Here is a 20,398-nt window from a genome sequence, read left to right as displayed (position 1 = left end):
AAAATTTGATATCACTGATTACTCTTCCTTTCTTGATACTCTCTCTGGCTTTCCTCCCATCCCACTCTTTTGTGGGTTTCTTTTTCTATTCCTAAGTGTCTGTCTCCATCTTCCTCACACTCCAAATGCTCTCAAGAAGATTTAATCCCAGCCTCCTACTGGTTGGTAGACACTGCAAACTGGGTCACTATATAAAGTTTTCATTTGCAACTTTAATGATGTACTGATGAGAAAAAGAATATTCAGTTCTCTCCACAGGATTAGTCAAATTAACTGCTTTCATAAAAGTAACGTCCAAACAAACATGTACAAAAAATAGCAGTTATGAGGATAATATAGTGCATGAATAGTGGCCTCAGGTACACTACCGTAGATTAATAAAATGTATAGAACAGAAGCAAGCAGAAAGTGATCCTGGGACAACGAAACTGCAGAATTTGTGGTTTAGAAATAATCTAACTAGAATTTAATTGCAGATGAGAAAAACTGATGATACAAATTTTAACCATATCCAGGTTTTTAAGAATGATTGCAGAATGAATTAATGGGAGAAGAATTCTAGGCTTGTGCTTTCTCTGAAGAATGTGGGTGAGACCTCTACATCCAAATTCAAATCTGAAAATCTTCTGCAGAATCGCCTGTAAGAATCACAATTCCTAAGCAGAAACCTAAGAAAAAAGATAGTTTCTAAGGTAACCAAGTCCCATGTACACACCATACATGATCCAACGTATCAAAGTCATCACCTGAGCTTGCCAGAAATTAATTGGAAGAGCTGATGTGTTATATTTGTGGCCTAAGGCTGCAACCCTTTAAACAAATGGACTCCATGTTCCACATTAGCTGAAGAAAGAAAATGCACCTTTGTGAAGAAAGAAAATGCACCTTTGTGAAGGTCAAAGAAAATGCACCTTTGTGCATTTTCAAGAAGGAAATGCACCATTGTGAAGGTCAAAGAGGAAAATGTGAGAATAATCTCTTTTGATGACTGTGCTCTGACTAACTCCCAATGGCCAATGGAAACAAAATCCTTATGACGTTACAGAAGCAACTTTTAAAAACTTTTGAAGAGATATTAAAAATAAAACGATTCAGTTGTCCTGTTCATACTCTCTTGCTAATTTTATTTCTACCCTGAAAAGAAAAGTCTGAAAATTATTCATTCATGAAAGGAAACAAACATTCGGGAGAGATGATTCTTTGGTTTGCAACTTGAACTACACTTTTAGAACATCTAATAACTGCAGCTCAGACTCTTTGCTCCCGTTTTAAAAGAAAGCCATTTTAATTACACATTATAGAACCATTTTGGAAAACAAAACAAAAACCCTCTTTCTTCTTTTACCCTCTACGGGTAAGAAGAGAGAAGAGAAGGGGTCAGTAGGAATACAGTTAATCTCTTCATGAAGCTCAGTATCATAAATACCATTTGGTATATATCACAAACAATAATGTTATGCAAAGTTTTTTTTTTCTTCATTCAATCCAATTCCACTAAATGAGCTTATTTATAAGTGGATCAGCTGTTACCACATTGTAAACTGCATTTAAAATTATTTTCTTTCCTCTTGAGAATTTCATTTAATAGGCTTATGTAAATTAAGGACCTGTATTTATTGCCCCATCCAAATAAAAAGAGAGCAAGTTGTCAATAACAAACATTCTGCAACAATATAACCCAGGCATCTACATTAATAAAATGCTTGAATGGAATGCTAAGACTATGTTATTTCAATGAGTTGTAATACAATAGCATCCATTGGGACACAGAGACAAGACAAGTATATTTATGGAGGATGTGGTAAACTAGGAAAATTACAAATCCAACTAGCACTTGATAAAGACCTCCAATAAAAAGCTTTTCAGATTATTCAAATGACAGCTACACTGGAGACAAACCAGATAATATAGTCTGCTGGCCTGAACAAACATACTAGACCTAAACCGAAGCACAGAGGGAAAGAAAGTGTCCAGAAACCACCCCTCTAGGTCATCTCAAAAGATTTCCTTTTGATGCACAAACTAAGGAGGATAGGACAATTATATCTTTTGGAGACCTGATTCAGCACCAAATATGTATGCGGTAGTATTATAAAGTCTGTTCTTTCATCTTTAACTTCAGCTATGCTGTCCTGTGCTCTGCATCTTGTAGTTGTCCCTCCTTGTGTCATTAGTTACACAGGAGACCTATTAAAGAAAGCAATCCAACTGTAAATTGGCATTTTACTATCGGAAAGCAAGATGGCAAAACACATCAACTGCTATCATCATAATCCTCATCTCTTCATCTACCATTAAGTATCCTCTCTTTTCCCAGTGCTTTCTATAAGCTATATAATTTAATGCTCAAACAACCACAAAGGACAGACTTTCTTAACTTTAACACAAGATGAAAATAAGGCTCCAACAGGTTAAATTGCCACAGTCTCACAGCTAGTAAGTAGCCTAGCAGAATGTGAACTCACATATCTCTCCAAAGGCTTTATTTCCTCTAATCTCTTTAACCTAGGAACTCTACCCCAAATTTATCCTAAGTAAATAAATCAATAAAACCAAAACACAGACTCATAAAAGATATTTTTGCTCTTTATAACAAAAATCAAAAACAATCAAATAGCTAACGTTAGGAGAATGGTACTTCAACAGAATGAAATATTGTATAACTAACATGAAGACTATATAAATAATGTTTAAAGAAAAGGAAACCCTGAAATTAATGTGGAGAGTTTTAGCTCCGGCAATGGTAAAATAGTTTGTAACCTACTAGCACTCCCACAGATGGCAAATATAACCTCCAATCAAAATATGTAAAACAACACTTTGAAGGCACTGGAGGGCAACCAAAATCAAGTAGGAACTGAAAAGGATTACCAAGAAAGAAGGGAATCTTGCTGGGTGAAATCCCTATTGTATTAGTTTTCAATTGCTGCAAAACAAATTACCACAAACTTAGCCACTGAAAATAGCATCCATGGAGCTTGTGACCAAGATGGCAGAGTAGAAGGACGTGCTCTCACTCCCTCTTGTGAGAACATGAGAATCACAACTAGCTGCTGGATAATCAACAGCAGGAAGACACTGGAACTCACTAAAAAGATACCCCACATCCAAAGACAAAGGAGAAGCCACAATGAGAAGGTGGGAGGGGTGCAATCACAGTAAAATCAAATCCCATAACTGCTGGGTGGGTAACTCGCAGACTGGAGAACACTTATACCACAGAAGTCCACCCACTGGAGTGAAGATTCTGAGCCCCACGTCAGGATTCCCAACCTGGGGGTCCTGCAATGGGAGGAGGAATTCGTAGAAAATCAGACTTTGAAGGCTAGCATGGTTTGATTGCCGTACTGACTTCAACAGGACTGGGGGAAACAGATACTCCACCCTTGGAGGGCACACACAAAGTAGTGTGTGCACTGGGACACAGGGGAAGGAGCAGTGACACCAGGGGAGACTGAACCAGACCTACCTGCTAGTGTTGCAGGGTCTCCTGCAGAGGCGGGGGGTGGCTGTGGCTCACCAGGGGTACAAGGACACTGGCAGCAGAAGTTCTGGGAAGTACTCCTTGGCGTGAGCCCTTCTAGAGTCCGCCATTAGCCCCAACAAACAGCTCAGGTAGGCTCCAGTGTTGGGTTGCCTCAGGCCACACAACCAACAGGGAGGGAACCCAGCCACACCCATCAGCAGACAAGCAGATTAAAGTTTTACTGAGCTCTGCCCACCAGAGCAACAGCCAGCTCTAACCACCACCAGTCCCTCCCATCAGGAAACTTGCACAAGCCTCTTAGATAGCCTCATCCACCAGAGGGCAGACAGCAGAAGCAAGAAGAACTACAACCCTGCAGCCTGTGGAACAAAAACCACATTCACAGAAAGACAGACAAGATGAAAAGGCAGAGGGCTATGTACCAGATGAAGGAACAAGATAAAACCCCAGAAAAACAACTAAATGAAGTGGACATAGGCAATCTTCCAGAAAAAGAATTCAGAATAATGATAGTGAAGATGATCCAGGACCTCGGAAAAAGATTGGAGGCAAAGATCAAGAAGATGCAAGAAATGTTTAACAAAGACCTAGAAGAATTAAAGAACTAACAAACAGAGATGAACAATACAATAACTGAAATAAAAAATACACTAGAAGGAATCAATAGCAGAATAACAAAAGCAAAGCAGAAGAACGGATAAGTGACCTGGAAGACAGAATGGTGGAATTCACTGCTACAGAACAGAATAAAGAAAAAAGAATAAAAAGAAATGAAGACAGCCTAAGAGACCTCTGGGATAACATTAAATGCAACAACATTCGCATTACAGGGGTCCCAGAAGGAGAAGAGAGAGAGAAAGGACCGGAGAAAACATTTTAAGAGATAAGAGTTGAAAACTTCCCTAACATGGGAAAGGAAATAGCCACCCAAGTCCAGGAAGCACAGAGAGTCCCATACAGGATAAACTCAGGGAGAAACACGTAAGACACAGTAATCAAACCGGCAAAAATTAAAGACAAAGAAAAATTATTGAAAGCAGCAAGGGAAAAACAACAAATAACGTACAAGGGAACTCCCATAAGGTTAACAGCTGATTTCTCAGCAGAAACTCTACAAGTCACAAGGGAGTGGCACGACATACTTAAAGTGATGAAAGGGAAGAACCTACAACCAAGATTACTCTACCTGGCAAGGATCTCATTCAGATTCGATGGAGAAATCAAAAGCTTTACAGACAAGAAAAAGCTAAGAGAATTCGGCACCACCAAGCCAGCTATACAACAAATGCTAAAGGAACTTCTCTAAGTGGGAAAAACAAAAGAAGAAAAGGACCTACAAAAACAAATCCAAAACAATTAAGAAAATGTTCATAGGAACATACGTATCGATAACTACCTTAAACGTGAATGGATTAAATGCTCCAACCAAAAGACACAGGCTTGCTGAATGCATACAAAAACAAGACCCATATATATGCTGTCTACAAGAGACCCACTTCAGAACTAGGGATACATACAGACTGAAAGTGAGGGGATGGAAAAAGATATTCCATGCAAATGAAAATCAAAAGAAAGCTGAACTAGCAATACTCATATCAGACAAAATAGACCTTAAAAAAAAGAATGTTACAAGAGACAAGGAAGGACACTACATAATGATCAAGGGATCAATCCAAGAAGAAGATATAACAATTATACATATATATGCACCCAACATAGGAGCACCTCAATGCATAATGCAACTGCTAACAACCATATAAGAGGAAATCGACAGTAACACAATAATAGTGGGGGACTTTAACACCTCACTTACACCAATGGACAGATCATCCAAAATGAAAATAAATAAGGAAACAGAAGCTTTAAATGACACAATAGATCGGATAGATTTAATTGATATTTATAGGACATTCCATCCAAAAACAGCAGATTACACTTTCTTCTCAAAGTGTGCACGGAACATTCTCCAGGATAGATCACATCATGGGTCCCAAACAAAGGCTCAGTAAATTTAAAAACACTGAAATCATATCAAGCATATTTTCTGACCACAACACTATGAGATTAGAAATGAATTACAGGGAAAAAAACGTAAAAAACACAAACACATGGAGGCTAAACAATACGTTACTAAATAACCAAGAGATCACTGAGAATATCAAAAAGAAAATCAAAAAATACCTAGAGACAAATGACAATGAAAACACGAGGACTCAAAACCAATGGGATGGGGGCTTCCCTGGTGGTGCAGTGGTTGGGAGTCCACCTGCTGATGCAGGGGACATGGGTTTGTGCCCCGGCCAGGAAGATCCCTATTAAAAAAAAAAAAAGAAAAAAGAAAAACCTATGGGATAGAGCAAAAGCAGTTCTAAGAGGGAACTTTATAGCTATACAAGCCTACCTCAAGAAACAAGAAAAATCTCAAATAAATACTCTAACCTTACACCTAAAGGAACTAGAGAAAGAAGAACAAACAAAACTCAAAGTTAGCAGAAGGAAAGAAATCATAAAGATTAGCGCAGAAATAAATGAAATAGAAACAAAGAAAACAATAGCAAAGATCAATAAAACTAAAAACTGGTTCTTTGAGAAGATAAACAAAATTGATAAAGCATTAGCCAGACTCATCAAAAAAAAGAGGGAGAGGACTCAAATCAATAAAATTAGAAATAAAAAAGGAGAAGTTACAACAGACACCTCAGAAATACAAAGCAACCTAAGAGACTACTACAAGCAACCCTAGCCAATAAAATGGACAACCTGGACGAAATGGACAAATTCTTAGAAAAGTATAACCTTCCAAGACTGAACCAGGAAGAAATAGAAAATATGAACAGACCAATCACAAGTAATGAAATTGAAACTGTGATTAAAAATCTTCCAACAAACAAAAGCCCAGGACCAGATGGCTTCACAGGTGAATTCTATCAAACATTTAGAGACGAGCTAACACCCATCCTTCTCAAACCCTTCCAAAAAGTTGTGGAAGAAGGAACACTCCCAAACTCATTCTATGAGCCCACCATCACCCTGATACCAAAACCAAACAAAGATAGTACAAGAAAAGAAAATTACAGACCAATATCACTCATGAATATAGATGCAAAAATCCTCAACAAAATACTAGCAAACAGAATCCAACAGCACATTAAAAGGATCATACACCATGATCAAGTGGGGTTTATCCCAGGGATGCAAGGATTCTTCAATATATGCAAATCAATCAATGTGATACACCATATTAAAAAATTGAAGAAGAAAAACCATATGATCATTTCAATAGATGCAGAAAAAGCTTCTGAAAAAATTCAACACCCATTTATGATAAAAACTCTCCAGAAAGTGGGCATAGAGGGAACCTACCTCAACATAATAAAGGCTATATATGACAAACCTACAGCAAACATCATTCTCAATGGTGAAAAACTGAAAGCATTTCCTCTAAGGTCAGGAACAAGACAAGGATGTCCACTCTCACCACTATTATTCAACATAGTTTTGGAAGTCCTAGCCATGGCAATCAGAGAAGAAAAAGAAATAAAAGGAATACAAATTGGAAAAGAAAAAGTAAAACTGTCACTGTTTGCAGATGCCATGATACTATACATAGAGAACCCTAAAGATGCCACCAGAAAACTACTAGAGCTAATCAATGACTCTGGTAAAGTTGCAGGGTACAAAATCAATGCACAGAAATCTCTTGCATTCCTGTATAGTAATGATGAAAAATCTGAAAGAGAAATTAAGGGAACACTCCCATTTACCATTGCAACCAAAATAATAAAATACCTAGGAATAAACCTACCTAGGGAGACAAAAGTCCTGTATGAAGAAAACCATTAAGACACTGATGAAGTTAAAGATGATACCAACAGATGGAGAGATATACCATGTTCCTGGGTCTGAAGAATCAATATTGTGAAAATTACTGTACTACCCAAAGCAATCTATAGATTCAATGCAATCCCTATCAAATTACCAATGGCATTTTTTACAGAACTAGAACAAATCCTCTTAAAATTTGTATAGAGACACAAAAGACCCCAAATAGCCAAAGCAGTCTTGAGGGAAAAAAACAGAGCTGGAGGAACCAGACTCCCTGACTTCAGACTATACTACAAAGCTACAGTCATCAAGACAATATGGTACTGGCACAAAAACAGAAACAGAGATCAATGGAACAAGATAGAAAGCCCGGAGGTAAACCCACGCACCTATGGTCAACTAATCAATGACAAAGGAGGCAAGGATATACAATGGAGAAATGACAGTCTCTTCAATAAGTGGTGCTGGGAAAACTGGACAGCTACATGTAAAAGAATGAAATTAGAATATTCCCTAACACCATACACAAAAATAAACTCAAAATGGTTTACAGACCTAAATGTAAGACCGGACACTATAAAACTCTTAAAGGAAAACATAGGAAGGACACTCTTTGGCATAAAACACAGCAAGATCTTTTTTGATCCACCTCCTAGAGTAATGGAAATAAAAACAAAAATAAACTAATGGGACCTAAAGAAACTTAAAAGTTTTTGTACAGCAAAGGAAACCATAAACAAGACGAAAAGACAACCCTCAGAATGGAAGAAAATATTTGCAAACGAATCAACAGAGAAAGGTAAATCACCAAAATATATAAACAGCTCATGCAGCTCAATATTAAAAAAACAAACAATCCAATCCAAAAATGGGCAGAAGACCTAAACAGACATTTCTCCAAAGAAGACATACAGATGGCCAAGAAGCATATGAAAAGCTGCTCAACATCACTAATTATTAGAGAAATGCAAATCAAAACTACAATGAGTTATCACCTCACACCAGTCAGAATGGGCATCCTCAGAAAATCTACGAACAACAAATGCTGGAGAGGGTGTGGAGAAAAGGGAACCAACCCTCTTGCACTGTTGGTGGGAATATAAATTGATACAGCTACTATGGAGAACAGTATGGAGGTTCCTTAAAAAACTAAAAATAGAATTACCATATCATCCAACCATCCCATTACTGGGTATATACCCAGAGAAAACCAAAATTCAAAAAGACATATGCACCCCAATGTTCACTGCAGCACTATTTACAATAGCCAGGTCATGGAAGAACTTAAATGCCTGTCGACAGATGAATGGATTAAGAAGATGTGGTACATATATACAATGGAATATTACTCAGCCATAAAAAGGAACGAAATTGAGTCATTTGTTGAGATGTGGATGAATCCAGAGACTGTCATACAGAGTGAAGTGAGAAAGAGAAAAACAAATATCGTATATTAACACATATAAGTGGAACCTAGAAAAATGGTGCAGATGAACTGGTTTGCGGGGCAGGGATTGAGGCACAGATGTAGAGAACAAACGGATGGACACCAAGGGGGGAAAGCCGTGGTGGGGTGGGGGTGAGGGTGTGATGAACTGGGCGATTGGTATTGACATGTATACACTGATATGTATAAAATTAATGACTAATAAGAACGTGCTGTATAAAAAATCAAATAAAATTAAATTTAAAAAAATAGCATCCATTATATAGTTCACAATTCAGCAAGTCAGAAATCTAGCCAGCATGACTAAGGTCTCTGCTTAGTCACAAGACTGAAATCAAGATGTTGGCTCAGCCAAGGTCTCGCCTGGAACCTCTGGAGAAAAATCTGCTTCCAAGCTCACAAAGTCTTCTGGCAGAATATAGTTCCTTGTGGTTATAGGACTGAGGCCCCTGTTTCCTTAATGGCTGTCAGCTAGGAATTTCTCTCAATTCCTTAAGACTGCCTTCTCATGTGGCCCCCATCATCTTTAAGCCAGCAATAGTGTGTCAAATCCTCCTGTGCTTTGAATTTCTGAGTTCCTCTTCTGCCACCATGCAGAAAAAAACTCTAATTTTAAAGGATCTCATGTGAGTAGTGAGCGCCCCACCACAAGATAACTTCCCGATCTTAAGGTCAACTGTGCTATATAACATAACATCATCACAGAGATGATGTCTCAACATATTCACAGGCACCAGGGATTAGTGTGTGGAATCTTGAGGGGCCATTTTTAGCATTCTCCCTACCATACCCACTCACATGGCTTTTTCTCTGAGGGGACTCCCAGTCCACTCAGTATGGACTGCTAACACTAAAGCAGAAAGCCACTATCTATTAGTCTGAAGAGTCAGAACATATACCTCAGGCCCAGAGAATCTAGAAATTAAGAAGAGAAATCCCAAAGCAGAGGGAGTCACAGAGATAGCTCATATATCTATGTATAATTCTTCTAAAAACCTTGGTTGACAGCTGAAACGCACATGTTAAGTGACAAAACTCCTAGAAACTTAAGGAGAAACAACAGCTGGAAGACAGAAAGAGCTGAGTAGAGATCCAGCTGCTGTTCACTGAAAAAGACAAAATTTGGAGTCTCAGTCCCACCAAATTAGGTAAGTTTGGTATATACCTTATCTTTCCACTGAAACTCCAGAAAGGATCCAGGACTAAGGAATGTGCCCCAAAACTAAGGATGAAACCAAAACAAAACTTCCTTTAAAAGGCCAAACATGAAGCCTCCACAAGTTCAAGGGGGTCTGTCAAAAACTTAACCACCTAGTAGAACAAAACACCCTTCAGAAGAAGATAACAAAACTCATAGCTTCTACAACACAGCATCTGGAATGTACAATAATAAACAATTTTTTAAAAATTAGACATGAAAAAAATAGAAAAATGTGGCTCACAGTCAAGAGACAAACAATCAATAGAGACAAATCCACAAATGATCCAGATACTGGAATTAATAAATAAGAATTTTCTATAACAACTATATAAAAGAGTCTACATAAAAAGGTAGACTTAGTGGGTAAAAAAATGGATATTTCAAAAGAGAATGAAATAATCAAAAAAAATCAAATGGAAAAGCAGAAATCCCAGATTTTGAAAACCAAATGTATAAAATAAAAAATTTATCAGCTAGAACTGACAGAAAATTGGACACAATAGCAAAAAGAATCAATGCCTCGTAAGACAGGTAAACTGATATTATCCAAAAACAATTTTGATTAAATTGACAAGTAACCAGAAAACAAAACCAATTAAAACTAATACAAGAAGAAAAAAATCTGAATATCCCTATATCTACTAAAGAAACTAAATTCAGAATTTAAAATTCCCCACAAAAATTTTCCAAGCACTGCTGGCTTCACTGGCGAATTCTATCAATCATTTAAGGATAAAATAATAACAACCTTAAAAACATCAAACTTCTCTCATGAGGCAAACATAACCCTGACACCAACACCTGCTAAAGACATTATAAAACAAAATTAAAGACCAATATTACTCATGAACATCGATGTAAAAATTCTTTAAAAATATTAGCAAACTGAACCAAGCAATATATAAAAAGGACAGTACACAGTGACTAATTTGGGTCTAGCCCAGAATTGCAAAATCCATTAATGTAATTCACCACATTAACTGAATCAGGAACAAAAAGTGTATATTATCTTAATAGAAATAAAAAATATGCATGACTAAATTATGCCCATTCATAATTTTAAAAAGAAAAGCACTCAGAAAACTAGGAAGAGAAGAGAACTTTATCAATTTGATGAAAGACAGCTATGATGTAGGTAACCAGACATTTGCTTAACTTCCTAGCTCTATCTCCTTTATGAGGTATCTCCTACCTGATAAAGTTAGTATGTCCATGACCTTTATGCTTACAGTAAAAATGATCCCTGTTGGTAGTCTGCATCTGGACTGAGAGAACTACTAATAATCTGATAGGAAGTATAAATTCAAGCTTCTTTGTAATGGATATGTCCTTTGCAAGGACCATGTAAAAGATACCTATGGAGTTACAAAAAGACAGCAGCTCCCGAGGGGCATGAAACTCCTAACCTAGTATGGCTCCCCCAACCACTCAATGGGGATCTTGTCTTCTTGCACCTGAAATCTCACCTAGGGTGGGGAGCAGTGGAGGGGACTGAGTTCCAAGATTAACAGACACTGAAGCCCAGTATGGCAATCACAGTTTTACTTCCCTTTCCGATATTTAGATGAACCCGAGACAAACTTTGGAGAGGCAAAATGGAATAAACAGTCTACACTCTACATCTATTTAATGGTGAAATATTAAATGCATTTGCCCAAAATCAAGGAAAAGGCAAGAATGTCTGCTCTCACCACTTCTGTTCAACATTATATTGGAACTCTTAGCCATTGCAGTAGGCAGGAAAAATGAATAAAAGCATAGTAACTGAAAAGGAAAAATTAAAACTTCTATTCTCAGAAGACAGAATTGTTTATGCAGAAAATCCTAAAGAATCTACCAAAAAAGAAATCTTAACAGAAATAACATGTAAATTTACCAATTTTACAAGATACAAAATCAAAGCACCAACTGTATTCGTTTGTTGTACTAGCAATAATATAAATTTTTTTCAAGCAACAGTTACATATTATCAAAAATATCACAACATACTTAAAAAGAAATTTACAATAGGGGAAGCATTGTAAGGAAGGATTTTCAGGGCAGTGAAAATATTCTGTATGATACTATAATGGTAGATGAATGTCATTACACATTGGTCCAGACCCATAGAATGTACAACACCCAAAGTATACCCTAATGTAAAGTGTGTCCTTTGGGCAATTACAATGTGTCAAGTTAGGCATCAATTTTAACAAATATATCCCCCTGGGGTAGTCTACTCATGTGGGGGATAAGGGGATATATAGGAAATCTTTGTACCTTCCTCTCAATTTTGTCGTGAACCTAAAACTACTCTAAAAAAATAAAGTCTTAAAAACAAATCATAGGGCTTCCCTGGTGGCGCAGTGGTTGAGAGTCCGCCTGCCGATGCAGGGGACACGGGTTCGTGCCCCGGTCCGGGAAGATCCCACATGCCACAGAGCGGCTGGGCCCGTGAGCCATGGCCGCTGAGCCTGTGCGTCCAGAGCCTGTGCTCCACAACGGGAGAGGCCACAACAGTGAGAGGCCCGCTTACCGCAAAAAAAAAAAAAAAAAAAATCATAAAATACTTTAAGGGAAACACAAAACTTTTTCAGAACTGTAAGAGAAAATTCTAAAACAACGATGTCAGCAATTAAAGCTCTGAAGAAACAAATGGAGAGAGAATTCATGCTTGTGAATTGGAAGATTCAATATTATTAATATTAATAGGGCTTCCCTGGTGGCGCAGTGGTTGAGAGTCCGCCTGCCGATGCAGGGGACACGGGTTCGTGCCCCGATCCCGGAAGATCCCACATGCCGCGGAGCGGCTGGGCCCGCGAGCCATGGCCACGGAGCCTGTGTGTCCGGAGCCTGTGCTCCGCAACGGGAGAGGCCACAGCAGTGAGAGGCCCGCGTACAGCAAAAAAAAAAAAAAAAAAAAAAATTAATATATCAATTCTCCTCAAACTGATCAATGCCATCATCATTAAAATTCTAACATGTTTATAATAGAAACTAATCGGCATATTCTAAAATTTATATGGAAATTCAAAAGACTTAGAATAGGCAAAATAATATTGAAGAAAAATAAAATTGAAGGGCTTACATCATACCTATTTCCATGACTTACTATAAAACTACAGTAATTAAGGCAGTGTGATATTGGCAATAAGCATAGATACAGATTAAACAAAGAAGAATAGAAAGTTCAACAATGGACCCACAAAATAGATCAACTGAGTTTAGGCAGAAGACAAAGTAATTCATTGGGGAAAGAATAGTCTTTTGAAGAAATGGTCTGTAAGATCTGAAAATCCATAAGGAAATAAATATATATTGATCCCTACCTCATACCATATATTTTAAAAATCCATTCCAATAGAATATAAAACCTAAAACTATAAAGCTTCTAGACCAGGGGTCCCCAACCCCCAGGCCACGGACTGCTACCGGTCCGCAGCCTGTCACGAACCAGGCGGCACAGCAGGGGGTGAGCAGCCAGTGAGCAAAGCTTCATTTGCCGTTCCACATCACTCGCATTACTGCCTGAACCACCACCACCACAGCTCCACCAGTCCGTAGAGAAATTATCTTCAATGAAACTGGTCCCTGGTGCCAAAAAGGCTGGGAACTGCTGTTCTAGATGATAACCAAGCAGAGTATCTTTGTGATATCTTCGTATAAGCAAAGCCTTCACAGGGCACAGAAAGCACTAGCCAAAAAAAGAAATAAAAGTAATAAACTAGACTCAAATTGAAAGATACCATTAAGAAAGTAAAAGGAAAGCTACAGACCAAGAGAAAATATATGCAAGAGCTATGTCTGGAAAAGGATTTTGAACAAGATTATGTAAACAATCCAGTTTTTCCATTGGACACGAACTGAAGAGAAAGTTTTGCAAAAGGTATAGAACACTTAGGTTGATTTCCATGTCTTTGGCTATTGTAAATAATGCTACAGTAAACATCAGAGTACAGATATCTCTTCAAGGTAGTATTTCATTTCCTTCAGATATATACCAAGAAGTGGAATTGCTGGATCACATGGTAGTTCTAATTTTAATTTTTTGAGGAACCTCCACATTATACTCCATGGTGGTTATACCAATTTATAATACATTCCCACCAACAGTGCACAAGGGTTTTCTTTTCTCCATATCCTCACCAGCATGTTATCTCTTATCTTTTTGATAACAGCCATTCTAATAGATTTGAGAAGACATCTTACAGTGGTTCTGATTTGCATGTTCCTAATGATTAGTGATACTGAGCACATTTTCATGTACCTATTGGCCATTTGTATGTCTTCTTTGAAAAAAAAAGTCTATTCAAGTCTTCTGCTCATTTGTATGTCTTCTTTGAAAAAAAAAGTCTATTCAAGTCTTCTGCCCACTTTTTGAATCAGATTGTTTGACTTTTTGCTATTTATCTGTATGAGTTCCTTGAATATCTTGGATGTTATAATTCCTTAACAGATATATGGTTTGCAAATATTTTCTCCCATTCCATAAGCTACCTTTACATTTGTTGTTGGTTTTGTTGTTGCTTGTTTGTTTTGTTGTGCAGAAGCTTTTCTGTTTAATGTAATCACACCTGTGTATTTTTAAATTTTTTTTGCCTGTGTTGTCATGCCATAACCTGTGTTTTCTTCTAGGAGTTTTATGGTTTCAAGTCTTAAATTTAAATCTTTAATCCATTTCAAGTTAATTTTTGTAAGTGGTGTAAGTTAGGGGCCCAGTTTCATTTTTTTGCATGTGGATATCCAGTTTTCCCAGCACCATTTATTGAAGAGACTACACTTCCCCCACTGAGTATTTTTGGCTCCCCTGTCAAATATTACTTAACCATCTATGCACAGGTTTATTTCTGGGCTCTCAATTCTTTTCCACTGATCCATGTACCTGTTTTATGACAGCACCATACTGTTTTATTATAGCTTTGTGATATAGTTTAAACCAGGAAATATGTGTACAATGGAATATTATTCAGCCATAAAAAGGAAATCCTGTCATTTGTGACAACATGGATAAACTCTGAGGGTATTATGTGAGTAAAATAAGTCAGGCAGAGAAATACAAAACAAACAACTGTATGATCTTATTTATATGTGGCATCTAAAAGAGTCAAACTCATAGAAGCAGTAGATTGGCGGTTGTCAGGGTTGGGGAATGGAATATGGGTGATGGTAATCAAACTTCAAATTCTAAGAGAAATAAGTTCTGGGGATCTAACGTAAAGCATGGTGACTATGGTTAAGTGCTGTATTATATATTTCAAAGTTGCTAAAAGGATAGGTCTTAAATGTTCTTGTCAGAAAAAAAAAAGGTAACCATGTGAGATGATGAATATGTTCACTAACCTTATTGTGGTAATCATTTCACAGTCTATACATATACCAAAGCATCACATTATATACCTTAAACTTATACAATGTTATGTCAATTATCTCAAAACTGGAAAAAGAAAGATATAGGAATGGTCAAAAGCACAAGAAAAAATGCTTAACATCACTATCTCATAAAGGAAATGCAAATTAAAACCACAAATAGGATACCACTAGAATAACTAAAATTAAGACTAATAATAACAAATTTTTCAGAGTACATGTAACAAATAGAAACTGTCATCTATGCTGATCTACAATAACACAACTACTTTGGAATACTGTTGGGCAACTTTGTTTAAACCTGGAATTCTCAACCTCAGCATTATAGATATTGTGTACCAAATAATTCTTTGCATGCAGAGCTATCTTGTACCTTGTATGTTGTTTAGCAGTCTCTTTAACCTCAATCCAACCCTCACTCAGTCGTGATTATCAAAAATGTTTCTACACACTGCCAAATGTCCCCCAAGGTGGAAAAATCATCCATAGTTGAGAATCACTCCTTTATTAAACATACAGCTACTCAGCAATTTCATTCCTGGGCATTTACCCAACAGATATGAACACGAATGTACTTAAAAGATTTGTACATGACCGATCACAACAATTTTATTCATACTAGCCAAGAAGCAGAAATAACTCAAATGTCCATCAGCAAGTGAACAGATAAACAAATTGTACTACATTCACACAATGGAATACAACTCAGCATTGAAAATGAAATAACTACTCACCCATCCAACAACATGAAAGAATTTTCAAAACATATGTTAAACAAAAGAAATCAGACAAAAGAGTACACACTGTATAATTATGTTTATTGTTAAGTCCTAAAATGGACAAAGCTAATAAGCTAGTTGAATAAATAGTAGTAGTTGTGTTAGAGGAGGGCAGGGGGCTGGAAAGGGCATAAGGGAACTTGCTTAAAATCTGTGCCTGTATTGCATACAAATTATACCTCTAAAAATGTAAAATTAAGAAATGTATGACACTGCACTAAAACTATAAGTATGCAGATTTATGTTGACAAAATGACAAAAACAAAAAGAAAATATAAGTACTTTTAAAATCATGTCAATTTTTTTGATCTCACAGTTATATACTTATATTTTAAACATTATTTGGGCAGGGAAATTTTAAAAAGCCAGTTCATTGCTTGGGACAGCCTGCTACATGAGCAAACCAAGATCATTAAACATTGTTTTGAGATGTTGAGTTTAACTGGAGAATGCTTGAGTTTCCACAATTCGACCCAGATACCAAGGCTTAGCACTCATATCTCCTTTTTACTCTTTTCAATTAGCTAGTCATCAATTCCTAAATTACACAGTACCTCACTCATTTTTTTTTGTTCATACATTCATTCAACTGGCAAATGAACTGTATGTTTCCCTGTGAAGGTCAAAGTCTTCATAGCATCCATCTGCCAGTGTAACCTGACACATTTAAAAATTGGTATGCATAGCAAAACCAATTTAAGGTTATTAATATTTTTCATTCCCATTTAATTTCCCATGACAACTCACCCTCATATTCACAATGTTTCCTTCATTTCACTAATGAGCTAAAGACAGCTTTCATATTTATTTCAGTTCTTTCTGAACTGGATGCATTTGGCAATACCAACCATTTAAATGAGCCAATGTCCAATTCTGAATAGGTTCTGAAAACATTTCACTGTGATCTATTTCACTTATAAAGCTACATGGTACTGAGTTCTTTCACTACAAGCAAACAAGTGAGAAAAGTTGTAACAAATTACCAAGGGTCAATAGTGCCAGACATGTAGTCATATAAATGGATGTGTCTTCTACCCTAGCAAGTGAGATTCGGCTCAGAGCAGGCAGAAATCTCTAAACAGTGAGCAACGTGTGATTTTCACTGGATAGGAGAAGGTCCAAACCAAAATCCTTTCTCAAAGCATACCAGGAACAGTATGAAACAGCTTATTTAATATGCCTATATTTTTCTGTAATACAAACTACAAACACGAAAGTTCACGAGTCTTCTTGGCTGGGGGAACAAATCAGTGTAAAGGGGCGTGGGTTTGGGGGCAGTGGAGAAGAATGTGAAATAATATTTTCTAGTGTAAACAGACACAGGTTCCAGGAATTAAAGAAAAAGTTAATGCCCTAGGTATAATGCAAGATTTGGTAGTAAATCAAGGCTGAGATTTCCAGTACAGGCAATAGAATGAGTGGACCCTTTCTGTTCCCTCCAGAAATTAATTAATTAAAAAGCATACAAGAAATTATTATAAACCCTCACCGACCAACAGAAAGAGAGAGAAGATAATAGTAGACAGCAGATATTAACAAAATTTTATATTACGTTAAGTGGATGAAGGATGGTAAATAACTCAGCAGTGTGAAGAAAGATGTGAACTAAGTGCCTGCACAGGGCAATGCCCACAATATGCTAGACTAGTCACACTGCTAACAAATGACTCTCACCTCACCACATGCAATAAACTAAGGCAAATCTACTCCCACACTGTACACTGAATTACAGCATCAGTTCCTACCAGACACATTTCCTACTAGACATAAGTAAGACAACACCCTGGATTCTCCTTCTGGTCGTCAGCTAGTCCCAAGCCAATGAAAAAAACTAGTTTTACGAAGTACTTACACAGACTCTCCTTATTGCTTACAGAGGCATAGTCTGTTTTTGCTGTGGTAGTTTTTCACGAGAACACCTTTAATCCATTCACCAACTAAGAGATTGCATCTGTGCTACCTTGCAGCTTTGGTACTTTCCCCAACCCAGCATTATCTTTGTGTCTGGGGACAAGTACTTTCTTCCTTGTCTAATTTAAGCAAAACAGCTTCTTTTACGTTTCTCCAGGCCCAATGCTCACACTCCCAACTAACAGTTTCAGGGCTGGGTCTCCCTTCTCAGCGCTATAGCTGAGAAGGGGCACCTTCTCAGCTATACCTTCATTTAATTGTTTCAAAACAATTAAATGAGAATATAATATGATTTTTAAATATTAGTAAGCTTAAAATTCCTTTTTATAGGCAACTCTAAAATATAAATGAATTATCCTTACCGTACTTTGTCCTCCTCAGTTTGGCTATAAACAAGCTAACGCCAAACCTTTAATATCTACGTAAATCAATATTTGTAATTCTGCAATGATGAAACCAGATTCTGGGAAAAGGCTGAGAAACAGCTAGACAATGAAGTGAAAGGTACATCTGAGTGTGTGTCTGTGAGCACACATGTGCTCACAAGTTAGGAACCATGGAGAGGAGAAAAGAAAGGCTCACAGATCTCCTAGTATAATTTGGTAGAAGAATAAATCATAAATATTTTCAAAAATTTTAATTGTTCCAAAAGCACCATGTATGTAAAGAATGCAGGTACAAAAGGAGACCTCATCAAAAGACAGGACACCCAACAAAGAGTGTTGCTGCCTTGATAGGTATTTCTCTGCAAGGAACAGCCAGTTGGTGGGCAGAAGAGAAAGTTGAGGTTGAGTTGGGTTTCTGTCACAAGTAAAAGATCTACTTTCTAGGGAGATAAATCATTCCTGCCTGCACATTTACATTAGTACTATAAGGTTCATAATACTCAACAAGTTATGATTCAACAGAACTACTATGAGTCAAGACACTATGCTACAGTTTACATCAGAGTTGTCAGTGAAAAAGAATACAGTGGCTGCAATATCCTGTGTCCTAACAAAGAAAGTCTCAAAAAAGAAAGTTCTTCATTTTCAATCTGGGTTCTGAAATTGTGTCAGGTTTCCTTAGCCTATAGTTCTCCAAGTGTGGTCCACAGACACACACCCTCACCAATACCCTTTCAGGAAGTCTGCAAGGTCAAATCTGTCTTCATAATAATCCTATGTTTCACCATATTGACATTTTCAGTTGTGATACAAGACCAACAGTGGATTAAAAAAAAATGCCAGTGTATTAGCACCAATCAAGGGTTTGGCAACAAACTATACTAGCATCGTTGTATTTTCCACCCCCACATACTCCCTGTAATAGATGTCAGTTTCACTTGCAAATGCCCTTTATAAACTAGTAAAAATAACTGATTTCATTAAATCTCAACCCTTAAGTACAAGTGCACCCGTTTTCTGAGGCTGCCATAACAAATAACCACAAATGGCTATTTGGTGGCTTAAAATAGACATTTATTCTCCTGGCATTCTAGAGGCCAGAAGTCCAAAATCAAATGTCAGCAAAGCCACACTCCCGCCAGAGATTCTAGGGGAGAATTCATTCCTTGCCTCTTCCAATTTCTTCTAGCTCCAAGTGTTCCTTGGCTTGTAGCCACATTAATCTCTGTCTCTATGACCACACATAGCCTCCTTCTCTTCTCCAAATGTGTCTTCTCTTCTGTCTGTGTCTCTCTTCCAAATGGACACTTATCATTGGATTTAGGCCCCACCTGCATAACCCAAAATGATCTCAAGATTTTTAACTTAATTATATCTGCTGAGACCCTTTTTCTGATTCAAGTAACATTCACAGATTCTGGGAGTTAGAATATGGACATATCTTTTGAGGGGTCTTTATTCAGCCCCTTAACAACAAGTCGTCTTAATACTCTGCATGACCAAATGGAAAGTGTGCATAAAGCACTTCTACTGCATAGTGAAATACAATGGTTATCTTGAGGAAAAGCACTTGTGAGACTGTACAAGCTGCAAACGGAACTAGACACTTTCTGTATGCAAATCATTATTACTTGAAAGAACAACTGACAAACTACAAAAGCATCCCTAAAAGATAGAGATGTGTCTGGTACTATCAGTGGAGACTTGATGTGATTAAGATCTGACCCTCACAGCTAAGTCTTGATGTTCTACTGCTTAAACATAAACTGAACACCAGCAACAGATAAGGCCACTCTGACCATGATGGATCAAAACAAAAACATGAACATCATCCAAACCACAAACAAAATGACCAAACATCCCGCTTTCCTGGCTAATAAGTGACTGCTGCTTCTTTACCAATTAAACCTTTAGCTTGCATTTATTCCTGCCTCCCTAAATATGAGATTTAAGATATCCAATTACAGAATCATCCCCATATCCCCACAGCATCTAACCCAGAGAAAAACCACCTTC

General features: G+C 37.3%; 1 protein-coding gene across 1 annotated transcript in view; it reads right to left on the bottom strand.

Annotated features, from left to right (window-relative positions):
• The window catches only part of DDX10 (DEAD-box helicase 10), a 273,250-nt gene that overhangs the window by 145,778 nt on the left and 107,074 nt on the right, over positions 1–20,398 (bottom strand). The gene's annotated exons all lie outside the window — the stretch shown is intronic.

This window comes from Mesoplodon densirostris, chromosome 7, assembly GCF_025265405.1.
Source record: "Mesoplodon densirostris isolate mMesDen1 chromosome 7, mMesDen1 primary haplotype, whole genome shotgun sequence".
Lineage (NCBI taxonomy): Eukaryota > Metazoa > Chordata > Mammalia > Artiodactyla > Ziphiidae > Mesoplodon > Mesoplodon densirostris.
The sequence above is the reverse complement of the archived record's forward strand: the minus strand, read 5'-3'. Positions and strand labels throughout refer to the sequence as shown.